Source organism: Meleagris gallopavo, chromosome 3 (genome assembly GCF_000146605.3).
Source record: "Meleagris gallopavo isolate NT-WF06-2002-E0010 breed Aviagen turkey brand Nicholas breeding stock chromosome 3, Turkey_5.1, whole genome shotgun sequence".
Classification (NCBI taxonomy): domain Eukaryota; kingdom Metazoa; phylum Chordata; class Aves; order Galliformes; family Phasianidae; genus Meleagris; species Meleagris gallopavo.
The window spans coordinates 27,577,261-27,591,825 of NC_015013.2; positions in this window are offsets into that span (position 1 = coordinate 27,577,261).

A 14,565-nucleotide genomic window follows, 5' to 3' on the forward strand; every position below is an offset into this window, starting at 1 on the left:
AGAACAGAGCCTCCCTCTCTTAACCTTCCTTTTCAAAAGTCCTCAAAAGAAGGATCTAGTTTATAAAATAAGGAAACTCAATTACCACCCAGCAGGACAATGCTCTAACCACAATGCCACAGGACACGTAGATGCTCTCCACCTGTTCTCCTGCACATGAAGAAATATGGTAGTAACTGCACTGCCATTAGAGTGCATTACTTAGGATGGGCTGCAGACTCCAGCAAACAGAGACAGAGGGTGGGGAAAGAAAGGTGTCCTGGTTTTGGGATCCACTAACGTAGACTACTTCTGAATTTTATATTAAATATCGATTGGACACAGAATGTGACTAAAGCCAGTGAGGCCAAGCTAGATAAAACTAAGCACAGTCAGCAGCCAAGAATGTTGGCCAAAACTTCATGGAATTTGAAAAAAATACCTTCTCTTCAGAAAAGAGCACCAGGCCAAACATTTAGTAATAGGTACAGCAAAAACTGAGAGTTTCTTAGAAAAACTTTTATTCAAATTAATACTTATAAATGGGGCACCTTTCAATGAAGAAACTGCTAGTTGTTAGAAACTGACTACAAATGACTAAATTGGATTTAGTATTTTTAGTATGTTTACAGTATCAAAATGCCCTATACGTAGCTGAATAAAGATGGGAAGCTCTGTTCAGTGAAACAGACTCATCTGGCTCTGGTTTTGCAGACTAGGAATTACATGGAGGACAGCTACCTAATTCTTTTTCATGCTTTTTTAAGGCAATTGGGAAAAAGGCACCTAGAAAAAAAAAATCACAATTCTCTGCTTTGCCTTTTAGAATAAGCAAATACATTTAAGCTTTTAATGCTTGATTCTTTAGGGTCATACTTTACAAAAAAGAGAATCATCAAAGAGATTTAACATTAACATTTGACACTAGTGTCCAAAATTCAGTAGCTACAAAAAATCATCTGAAAGACAGGCAGAATTAGAATCTCCCCCACACTTGGTAAGTACAGGCAATGACTTTTGCAGCTACTTAATAGCATTTTTTAGCTTCCAGATTCACTTACGTCTTTCCAAGCAGAAAGGTCACTTTACTTGAGGATAAAAATGGATGACTGGTGATTTAAATGATAAGCCTAGGAAATCTCAAGAATCAAGACAAAAAGAAAAGTGTTTTTCCACTTGAAATGATAAGAGATCACTAACCAACCCTCACTGAGTACCAGGTAAGTGAAGCATATTAGTCTGGTATAACCAAATTCCTAAAAGACACATTATGGAGTTACAAAGAACAAAGAACTCTTAAGTGAAGCCAACTTATATCAGCCGTATGTGTTCTTATTTGGAGGAACCTTCTAAGGAACATTAGACAGATGTATGGGTAAATAAACTGCTACTGATGAAAAAAAAACAACTAAGGAATAGACAGTACAGAGTGGCAATAACAAAAGTTTGGTCAAATACACACACAAAAACTTTTATCGTATAGTCAGCTAAGCACAGAATACTTCACAAACACCATAAAGAAGATGAACACTGCTGAAAGCTAGACAGACTGCAATGTATGTAAAAGTGTCTAGTTCAAGAACAGGTTGTAAAAAATTGTTAAAGTAGTTCTTTAAAGCTAACCTCAGTAAACATATGAGGTTAAACATCAATACTAAAAAACACAAAGAGCATTCTGTTTCCTTCTTGCAATTGTATATACTGAAACAATAGAACTTGAAAATAATTTGTTATGGCTGGCTGCTTCTTTTATAAAGAAATCAAGCCTTAACAACATTATCTGAAGTAATTTCCCATCCAAATTTTGTTACAGGAGCCCCTCTCTGAATGTAACAGAGTATTTCCGATTCTTAGCACCTTCAACTATCATGTTTTAAGGAAATAGATGAATTTACGAGGTGATCTTCAATTCATGCAACACTTACTAACACATTTAAAAGTCATGTCTGTTCTCTGACTGTAACTAATACCATCAACTGAACTAGAGATGAATGAAGTGGGTCAAAAGGACTTAAATCTGACAAACATTGTAGTTTGTTTCCATACTGATGATAGCAAATATCCATTAAATTCATATCATGGCTCACATGTGTTTGAAAAATACTTCCAATGCTGCAGACAAAATATTTGAGAAATATTCTGAATGTGGCTTCTATCCGTCAAGATTCAAAACCTTCATTAAAATTGGAGGGCTCAAAAAACACTTAAAGCAAAACAATGTCATGAGGAATGCCCAAGGAAAGGAGGAAGGGTACCCTACAAGTACAGTGCTAGTAAATTCCAATCAGTAGCATTTGACAGTCACCTAAGTTGCAAAAGGGCCCTGGAGATTATACCAGTAAATGTATATATATGTATGTATATTATGCGTAAGAGTTCAGTATTTTGACTGGGTTACTCTGCACCAAATAAGCTGTCATGAAAAACATTAATGGAGATTGAAGGAAACAAAAGTCAATGATCATCAAAAATTCACTGTATATTCAAAGACAAGGAGGCTCTCAGATAAACTTCCAATAGGAGCTCTACTCCTTCACCTTGCCTGTCTTGACTTATAGGTCAGCCACTGCTTTTGTTTAATCACCCCCCCACTATTAAGCTTCTAATTGTAATGTCTATCTGTGTAACTACTTGCTAAGTCATCTGGCAAATACAACGGTCCTTTTATTCACAAACCAAACTGAGCCAAAATATACTGCAGGCTTAATGCTCCCCAAACAACTTCCTTCTACAAGCCAGAAACCGCACTGATGTATTGCACTTCTCTGTCTCCAGCATCTCCCAGCTCTGCAAGTCACCTGGTGACACTGCTATGTATCTGTCTTCTGAATCACTACATTGACCAGAAAAGAAATCTCACTGTGCAGTTACCAAAGACAAAATAACTCAGTTTCAGCTCGGAAGCACAACTGAAGACACAAGAAGGGATCAAACCAAAAACTGTAATGGAAAGACTCCCTTGGACTTGCACCTTCTTCAGTTACTTTTGGATTAACAAGGTTTCCACTGAACAACTATGGGTATCTCTTACCATAGTTGGTGTCTACACCCATTGGAGAAAGACTCAAGGAATCACAAACTGTTCTAAATGTGCCTTAGAAGAAATCTCCTCAGCGGACCCAGTCAACACGTCTGTAGTGTTAAAAAAAAAGTGTATACTTTGCATTTCAAAATCCAAACTACTCTTTCTAGTACTTCCACGAAAACAAGAAACATTTGTCTTACAGCAACAGATTTTTCCTTTCACTCTCACTGCTATCACTTTGACATAGACCAGGAAAAAAGGAAACTTGAAAACCTAACAATTTTCCAGGGTTTGATTTTTATCAAAATCACCATTACAGTATTTTATTTTTGCTTAAACATCCTAGAAACAGACGATGAACACATTTTAGCTGCAAAAGAATTATATTTGGACTGAGGACTGTATGTTAAGGATGTCCCATCATAGCTTAGCGTATTGAAGTATTTTATAGCAAATAACATAAAATGTGTGAAGTAAGCTCATATATTCTCTTGCTCATTTATCTTTTTTTATGCAACATCACAATTTAGTATCTTTCACTGTTTTATAGAATGTTAGTATTGCTGTGGCTTCTGTCTCATTTGTATATAAAGTATACAAATGTATAATGTTGTTCAAGGAAGCAGTGAGTGATTATCTGTAGAAATTATTTTTAGAAGCAAATAAGGAGCACTGGAAGAACACACATGGATTCAATTGCAGGCATGTCTTAACTACAAATTCATTTCTGTCATCCAACACAGGCATGACACACAGTGATGTAAGCAAGCCAGATTTTGACACAACTGTTGCTGATCATACTGTGTGGGTCAGAATGCCTACTCAACTGCAAGAGTGCTTAAGTATCAATCACAGAAAATTCTGTTAGCTTTTAAGTAAACAAATGACAGTATCACATCTGACTATGTGTGGGACTATCCCAATCCCTTTCTCCTCACAAAGAATTGTACAATATCTTGAAACAAGAGTAATTTCACATTAAGATCTGGAAACAAAAAGATAATTTTTACTAATCGCTTTCTAGATATAATTGTAATTGCACTGAAGCTTTTTTTCAGCACTGAATGAAAGACAAGTATAGGTTGGTATGCTAGTAAGATTTATGGCTTGAGAGTTTTTAAATTTTTTTTTGATGATTTTGTACATAACTTAAACAGTTGTGAAAAAAATATTTTGATCCAAGAGGAGCCAAACAAGGAAAATCAGAGAGATAAATCTTTCAGCTGCAGAAGAGACATAAATCTCTCCTCTACACTCGATGATATAAAAGCTACTCCATTCAGATGATTCTGCGCTTTCACAAGGCAACAGATTCCTCAACACGCCTAGCACCAGAAACCACAAGAAGTCCCAAATGAACATTAATTTGTCTTAAACAACATTCGCTCATATGTCTAACATTCCTTGGACTGGCCATACATTATTAGGCTTTTCACTGACATTAAGGATAAACTGACACAGAGAAATTCTGGGAACTCCCAAAGAAATGGAACTTATGAACAACTCCTGAGGCCAACCACTGCCAGTTACACTGACTGTTATATTAAATTGTCTATTTAGCACTTATTTCCTTATTGGGCAGTACTCCATTTCAGTTGACTGAAGACAGAATTTTTAATCTCTGAGTATGTTAGAAATGGCATTCAGAAGCGGCAGTCTGATGTTTCCCAAAAACATGTCTTTATGTTGCAGATTGCACAAGTGGTGGGATATTTAAAATGCCTGCTAGGATTCCATGCAATGCAACAACATATTGTAAAAGCAATATACACAGATATACTCACAACTTGGCACATGGAAACAAAATTAAAGAGCATATTCTTTGAAAAATTTATCATTTTGATTAAAAAAAAGCATAGAAATGATTACACTCTCAGAAACTAGCAAGCAATTTCGCTGCATCAGGCATTTACGTTTTTTACATCTTGGTTTCCTAGTTCTTGATCTTGCAAACCCAACAACAAAAGGAATAATAATAAATGTAAAGGAAGATTTTAAAATCAGCGATAGGAAGCTAACAAATGAATGCTGCTAAAAAGATTGATGACCTGACATTTGGATTGACTACTCCCACAGTATTGAGTTACTTTGGATACACCAGTTTCACATGGCACATTTCTACATGGGAAAATCTCAGGCTGCTCCCCAACCCAACACCAGCTAATTCATCTGATAGTTGGGCTCACGAAATGGCTGTGCCTCAGTCATATTCATGGTCTCAGTTTCTGAGCTGCGTTCCTGCTAGAAGTGTTCACTGAATAATTGGGAAGTCAGGCTTATAACGAGGGTGCAAACTCTAGTTCTATTCTGAAACTATATTATTATTTTAATTAGATACCACAAAATATTGTATTATACTGCCCAGTTTTATGCTATTTAATTTCAAATTTAATTTCTCACATTATATAACTCTTGCATTAATTTTGTAATTTAACAGTCACTACAAAAACCGAAGACGTGACCACAAAAACATTTTAACATTAATGATAAAAAGCTCAGCATCACTGAATTCTACAAAATTGCTATGTTCTTGTGCTTTATTTTTATTCATAAAATGAAAATGACAAAATTCAAGGACGTCCTTGAATACTCAGTTGACTGGCAACAGAAAGCTAAATCAGTTGACAGAAGAAAGCCACTGCGAGGTGAAGGGGCAAGCTCATTTTTCCATCTGTTTTTATTGAACACACCCTTTGTGAATCGTCATGGTCAAGGGCAGTTAAAAATTAATGTCATTCTAATCTTCTTTAAACACTTCAACTTGTTAAGCTAAATGTGTCAAACAGGAAACTATCTATAAACAAATCTGAGATGTTAAATTACTAAGATAGCTGTGATTTCCTTCTTTTGCAAAATCTCATTACTAGCTGGAATATTATTTCCACTCAAGGAAGTCACTCTGCAGCACCAAATATTTTCACATGCATTGAAACATGTAGACTACACAAGTTTGCGGATGTTTGTTTTGGCAGAGAACTGAATTTCCTCTGTTTCTCTGAATACAATATAATCCTCCTCATTTATGTCTTCATCTAGGGGAAAAAAAACCCTCAGATGGTTAAAAATCATATTTTAAAACCACCGTGAACTGACTTGCTACTAAGATCAATTTCTCTTGTAGATATAGACAATTAAGTAAAATAAAAAGGGCAAAAATATTCTCCTTTTTTCATGTTTGTGCTTATCTTTCAGCCAGAGCAGTACATTTGAATAGAACAACTGAGCAGCAATAAGAGTTTAAAATACACAATAGGACTGCTGCTTTATATTTCTTCTGGCAACTTTATGAATGAATCTGATAGGTATCAGTCATAGTTCCCTGAGCCAGTAGTGCCTTTGGAAAAGGCCCTAGCATAAGGATTTTATACATAATCTTCCTCTGTTTCATATTCAGAATTACATGCTGGTTGATTTGTTGGTCTGTTTGTCTGTCCTTAAAAATCTGAGAGATGTCATGAATCAACTGAAGATCTGCAAAATTTGATTTGCATCTTTGTCCATTTTTTTGCTAAAAGGATGAGCTGTAGCTTAATTCATGATAGGTCTAGACAGCAGAATGCAATTTCATAAATGTCTGACCAGATACAAGGAGAAGCACACCATTTCTACTAACACTAAGCTACATAATTCCCTGGAGCTGAAGTTTTCCTTTGAACTTACAATTTTCTCCTATTGGAATAGTCAGTGTGAATTTCAAGCACTTAGGATAGCACCAAGCCCTAAGCAACATCCTCACAAGTTTTCTCAATTTAGAGAAGAGCAACCCAAACTTACTTCCAGTGTTTTCCCTACTTATGTTAGTTCTCTCTGCCTGCAGACACACAAAATGCTGGGAAATCTATTCTGGGCGGAAAGTCAAGTGAGAGTTTCATGTCATATATTTCCACTGCTCCCTGAAAATTTCCACTCAGTCTAGATCCTTCCAGGACTGAAGGGTAGCCAAAAGCCCCTACTTCCATAACCTTCAGAAATCAAGGAGAAGGTGGAATAGCAAAGTGGTAGAAAATCGTAAATTAGATGTATTATGCACTGTACGTAACATGGCTCTACATCAACCACTCCTTACAAGTATAAGATTTTTATAATCTAAAATAATGACTGTGCTCTGCTGCAGACCAGTTTGAGAAATCCACTGTGACACTCCAGTTCCTATCCATGACTGGAAGTAGCACCAACACACAGTTGAGTAGGATTCAGGGACAGTCTGCTAAGCTATGACATTCATGTTAAGGCGACGCTTGCACTTCCATACTTCCACTGTTCTTTCTCTGAAGAGGTGAAAAACTGAAGTGGTATGCAGTTAGAGGAATTGGATTTGCATTCCCACCTCTCTGAATGATGGATTAACTCAAGTGAAAAATGGCTTTAGGTATCAATGAATAGTTTTACTACATTATATTTACCTGGGATGTTTTTAACTTGTTTTCTTATTTCTAGCTAGAAACCCCTCAGCAAACAATGCCATTAAGCCACTGAATTATACCTGATTTACACAGTACACATTTAAGTAGTTAATTTTTCTAGTATATACATGCTTGCTCTTTTTTTTTTTTAATTTAATATATAAGAAAGGTGGAGTTACAAGTGAAATCTGAAAAGTGACACAAACCCAGTTTCTCAATTAAGCATGGTGTTAGGGTCATTTTTCATTGCTTACTGAATACTAGTTCTTCCGAAGCCTTGCCTTCTCCATTAGCTTCCCCTAAATAATCTGCCTGACAAAGCTAATAATTAATCAACACAAACTTTTTCTTTAATGAGAGTTAACTCTTATGATGACATCAGCCTGTTCTATTTGTCTGTGACTTGCAAGCCAGATGAAGTTTACTTACTAGATTTTGCAATCCTGCCAAAATCCAGGGCTGCATAGAACAGTATGTTCAGGCCCTGATGTCTTGCCAGTTTTCAATGAAGTGTTTGACAGAAACCACATGTGGAGGTCAAGTGATACTATCATGATCTCACCAGATGGTAAGTTGTGGTATTATTCCCAAGGCAGGTAGCATAATCTGTTCAGAAACAGCTGGCAGGTGATCCATGATCTCACAGTCAAAAGCAACTGGATTATTGCAAAAGATAAGGAATGTTACTGATGTTGGTGAAGAGACTTTTCCAAGAATTTTTCTTGCACATAATCTAAGGATTCAACTCTCAAGCTGTATGTTTTCTTCTAACAACAGCAACAACAAAAAATCTATTTTATTAACTGCTATCTTAAGTCAGAATCCTTCCTGCCTAACGAATCTCATACCTTTACATGATTATGATATGATGCATGATAAGAGGTATCAAAAAACAAAGCAAGCTCAGGTCACTTGGGTTCCTTTAACTATACAGGTGAGAGGGCAGTACTGGACTATTGTGCAGAGAACAGGAAAGTTGACCACTGAGGATTCCTGCAACATCCTATAGGTCTTCTTTTTCCATCCCCCTACAGTATCAGCCTATCCACACCAAAGTTTGCACAATCCAGCCTTCAGTTAAAGCAAGCAAGAACTTAATATCACTACTGGATGCATGTGTATCACTCCACATTTCCTGGATGAAGCCACAAAATTCCTGAAAATGCAACAAAGCTACACGGCAGACTTTCTCCTAAGCAACATTTTCCCTCCAAGCTAGAGAAACAATATTCTCCTTCTAAAAAACACACACCTTTAAAGCAGCTTTAGAATTTTTAAGTTTGATGTGATACCTAATAATTGACCATGCATTTTATCTGAGGAAAGACAGATTCTCAGAGGGCCACTGTAGGGGCAGCATCACCTCCCCTTGGATAACATCAAAACCTCTATCCTCCACTGAAATTCTGTACTATCTAAACTATCTGTAGTCACACTGGCCAAACTTCAAGAAAAAAAAATAACAATTTGTGACTGAGTAAGCTAAGATTCCTTTTAACTGATTCATCACATATCATATGCTATTTAGAATTACAGGACAAGGGAGACAAAAATAAGCATACTAATTACCAGTTAAAAAACAGGGACACGGAAGAAACTGGGAAATAACTAGCTTAATTTTGAGTTACTGAAATGTTTTCTGAAACTTTATTTTTAAAACAGGATGCATGCTGTTAGTAAATCAGTGTGCAGCAGCACAAAGTTGAGCACTAGAAAGTCTAAAGAGGATGGGTGGCAATTTGCACAAATCATGGAATTTCTTTATAGACACAGAGAAAAAATTATGTAATATAGCATTAAAACATAGCATATCCTCAAACAATACTCTTTAAAGATACTGAGAAAGTAGTCAGTGCATAATAATCTACCTGTAGCCTTTGATAATCATTATAAAATAAAGCTTGTTTAAATGTGCCCATATTGGAAATAATTTTTCAGATGTTTTTCTTTTTAGAAGGGGTACAACTACTCCATTTTTCTAGGAGCTTTTTTTTTTGAGCCTTTGATATAATTCCTAAATTTGATTCTATATATGGCAGCAAGATAAGCCTTCAGCCATGACTGCACTTTTCTCTCTTTTAATTTGGGCCTGCATCATTAGCCAAACCAGAATGCACTTGTCTAGCTAAATTAAGCATCCAGACTGCACAGCAAACATTATCTGATGTTCTGTCGACTGGTTTCATGTTTGTCTGAGCATTGTTTTGTCAGACATGAAAGGAACAAATCTGGATACCTCTCACTCAGCTAACTCAATGTCACATTTAAAGCTCTTTGGGGAAAAATGAACAAATCACCTTCAAATTAGAAATTAATTGTTCTGTGTTCTAATTTCACAGTCATTTACTTCAATATAGGGCATTCTAAGGAGCACAGACCTTTACTGCTCACAACTGCTTCTAGTAATTGGTTACAGTACATCTTGATAATGGACTATGTAATAGGATAGCACTAGTCAGGTTCAGCTCCAGTGAAAATATTAAATAGATAAAACTTTCCAGATTTATGATCAGTTACAAAGACGATTGTTTTTATAAAATGTAATTTAGTATGTAATCACAGATTTTCATGTCTATGAAGGGCAACAGTTTATAAATGGTTTTTTCAACATGAAGCAATTAGCTTAAAATCATTAAAAATAATCCACCCTTATACGCTCATCTTAAATAAAGACATATTGCCTAATTCGTTGGAGAAAACTGGATAGATCCAGGAAAGCAGCATGCCATAAGAGACCTATCTGACTTGCCACCCTTGGAAAGGCAAAATATGATCATTTGCTAAGCAAAACAATAACTTTATCACATCACAAGGCAGAAATGTACTAACAATCCATTTCTCAAAGAACCTGTAATTTAGACATCATGTACAGAAAGCACTGAAACACAAACGAAAGCACAGCAAGCATCAGTAACAGAAACAGTTTTACAGCTTTTTGCTTTAAAACAAAAACTACCCCAACAAGAAAAAGAAGTTTTATACTGAGTAATGATGATGACTGGACTTAAGAGCAACAGCTGTGGGGATAAAGCTGGGAATGGGGGCACACCTGTAGCACAAAGCTACAAGAGTAGTTCTTGGAGAAGGACTAATGAAAGTGCAAAACATCCCAACTATCCACTCATCCACTTTTGTCTTGTCTTCCTCTTTAAATCAATAAACATATTTGACATTAAGGATACTGATTTCACATAGAATGGAATCAAATCTTTCATGTTTCTGTTTTTCGTCAGTTACAGTACAAAGCTAACACGCGTATACCAGGCAAGTTGCTTTAGGAATCACCTTGGAAAATTATTATTGCTTGTATCATTTACTGGCAAAACTTAAGACCTAATTCTGCAAATGCAGAATTTCACTCTTGAAGACTACAAAACAAAGAGAGCAAAGATTAGGAACTGAAATAATATACAGTTGTTTTTGTATTTAATAAGAGACATGCTACCTGGTAATCAAAAAAAGCAGTGATAAGACAATCTAGTGATTTCAGTGCAAATATTATCAATGACTTTTCCAGATTGCTACCAGATTACATGGGTCAAATATCTAGGTTAGAACCTCTTCAGTTTTCTCCTAGAAGAGCTGCAGTGGATTAGATCAAGGTTCTGTTCAGGCTGTAGCAAATACGTACAAGAGCGCAGGAAAAAAGGAAAGATATGTTCCTTCCTACTGATGTTTTGCAGTCACCAGCCTCTACAGCTAGTTACCTCCTGGTGTGATTTCTATTTAAAAATTCTGAACAGATTTTTCTTTCTTGCAGGATTTCATTAGCTTCCTTTTGAGCCTACATAAACTCTTCGCACTCATATCAACCCTTGGCAAGGAGCTCTACTACTTGCATGAACAACCATATTCTTTGGTTTTACACGTTTTGCCTTCTATCAGCTTCAGATGATGCCCACCTGCTCTTGTAATTGCTGGCTGAATAACTTAACAGTCAAATTTCTATTCGTAGTCTTCATACCACTCTTTCAAGATGAAAAAACAGCTTACTTAATTTGCACAGGTGCCCTTGTATTAATCTAGTCCACACCTTTGATCGCAATTGATGCATTTCCAGAAAGCCTTCTATTCTGTCTGGGAAGGAGCACTACTAGCATTCAAGATGGCATAAAAAAAGATCACAATAGATAGAATGACAACTTCTTTCATCTTCTTTTTCTCTCCTAAAATACTCTGCATATGACTTTATTTCAATGCTATTGAGTTTTGAGGTGACATTTTCACAGAACTATGTGTTATGAACCTAAGATCTTTCTAATTGCTTGCTACCATACATAAAGACCACTACTTTACAAGCTACTGGGGAAAATCAGAGTGTTTTTTCATTCATTTCCATCATACTAATTTATAAAGAATTTCACCTGCTCATTGAGCAAAGAAAAAAGAATCAATCACACCCATAAACTCTCAGAATCAACAGAAATGCATAGATGAAGTTAATAAGCTCCTAAATAAAATTTCAGACAGGATGACTAAAACAAAAGTCCCAAAACAAAAGATACTAAAAGACCAATCAAAAGTTTTATAATTACCATACAATATTTGCAGCCTACAACATTCAAAATAGTCTTTTCTACATGAATTTATTGTGAAATACGGAGAAATACATAGTTAGCTCTGAATGTAATGCCTCCTACTTATTTTCATGGGAACTACAACAGATACAAAGAGCACAATAGCACTGATAGAGCAAATGGTCAGCTACAAAACACTGTCTTTCAACATAGCTACCACTATTAGCTATGTATTTTTGCTAGCAATGAATAAGAGTCTGGATGCCATACTTGCAAAAACCTGCACCAGTGGAGGTGACCCACTGTTTCACAGCTGCCAAAACAGCACAGTTGCTAGGACTGCCCATGCAGTCCATCCTTCATCAGTCCATCCAAACAGATGAAAGTTGGAGGGCACCAAATCCAAACTAATGTGGATGTGGCAATATGCTCCATGGTCTTTGAACTGTTATGTGGCCAGGTGTTACCGTTTTGCATGGGAAAGGTTTTCTTCTCAGGCCTGACTCTGTAATTTCAAGCCTTCAGCTTAGTCAGCATTCTGATGTAGCAGTCAGTTGATGGTTTGTTTGACTGTATATCACGAAATCCAGAAGGATCACCTCTTTCCTATTCCAAATGACAGTGCACATCACCATACCCACTGAGGGCTGCATCTCGATCTTTTTCTTTGATGCAGAATTCACATCTCCTCACCATGGATTGCAATTAGATTCTGGCTTGCAGTGGTGACACCATGTCTTGCCACTGGTAATAATATGACACTGGAAGCTGTCCCTTCAGCCTCGTACTGTTCCAACAGGTCCTGGCAAACTTGTATACTTTCAGTTCCTGCATGAGCATTCTTGAGACCCATCTGGTGCTAAATTTACGATATTCCAACATAGCAACTATTGTTTCCAATGCTGAAGCCAGTATTCAGCTCTGCACACAGTTTCCTAATCCTAATCTGCTGATTAGGATGAGCTGTTTGAGATGCTCTTCATTTTATGGTGCGACAGTTTTGTGTGGCCATCTGGAACAATGAAGTTTGTCTTTCAAGTCACTGTTGTCACTCCTGAAATGCACTATGCATCAAATTCAGTGACATGCCTTTGCTTCATACATACATCAGATGACATATGTCAGACTGCCCCTCTGCTGCCATCTGTTGTACAGTAACAAAAGGTAATGAAATACTGGCAGGAAGGTTCAGCCTCTACTGCCATACAACCTCTGATGTCATGGCCTCTGATGTCATGGGCCAACATCATAAAATAGGAGCTGTTACTTTCAGAGCAGCTCCTCATAGATAGAACTTCCATTACGAGTAGATTTCTCTATTAATTATCTATCTATTTATATCAACACATGGAGGTAGACTCAATCACATTCTGACCCTATCAAAACACTGACTCATGCGAATTGTGTAAGAATTCTTTGGCATTGTACAGGCACTGTACTAAAATACAACAATTGGGAAAAGATGATGATTGGATCATTTAGCAAGTTTTTCTCAGCAGTTGTAATACACCACTTAAGAACTCTGGCAAATAGTATTAGGTTTATTTTTGAACTATAAAAAGTCCTTTATACATCCTTGACTACCTATTTACTACTTTATACGCAAAAAGTGTTCTTTATATGTGCTTATATAACTTGGGCATCTAACCACTGTTTCTGAGAAACAAAACATCTTTTAGGAAGATTCAATATCCTAGTCCTCATCACAGAATACTGCTGAGAAATCCCACAAACTGCCTGAGGGTTCTAACATGTCGGCCACCAATATCAGTGACATTTATAATCTAGCACTCTTGATGTCCTCAGTCAATAAAGACTATGGAACTTTAAAAATAACATGCACCATTCATGTATCAGGTCTTCTTAATGCATAAAATGAACAACAAAGTAGAAGAAAAAACAAGATAAAAAAGAGGTACAAATCCAGTCATTAAATTTCTTTTCCTCAACAATTAAAATAAATAAATAAGTAAACTGTCTTCTCCTTCCTCTTTGGAACAAACTTTCCTTTCATATCCACAGAGAACTTAACAAAAACTGACAAGCGATCTACAAGATGCAATATTTTGTAGAGCTAAATAACACATTTGATAAACAGATTTTTCCTACTGCAGAAACTGATTCACTGCATCCTTTCTCAGAGCGTGCAAAATGTATCTGTTATTCTTACAGGAGACTTCTGGATGCCCGACAGAAAAAAAAAGAAAAAAAAAAAGAAAAAAAGAACCACATTCACAGAACACTTAAGGGGAAAGGAAATGTGTCATAAGAGAAAGGTTGCAAAGACCTCACCCAGAAGACCTCTGAGTCAAAAGAAACCTCCCTTCCTCTCTGAAAGATGATTAAAAAAAACCATACACTCATATCTTGCTGACTTCAAGCAGACATTTTTGACTTAGGTGTAACCTGTGGAAGGGAGATAACTGATCGGAGTCCATCCACCCTCTTGCTGAATAATAGGCCCTTTACTAACAAAGAATACAACTGTCACATAGTCTCCACTCTGAACTGCTCGTTACCTTTCACTTCATGTTGAAATACAGAAAAAAGTGTAATTCAAAAGGGACAAAAATACCTACAGCAAATGGTATTATGGTATTCTGCTGCAATACCAAAAAAAAAAACCAAAAAAAAACCAAAC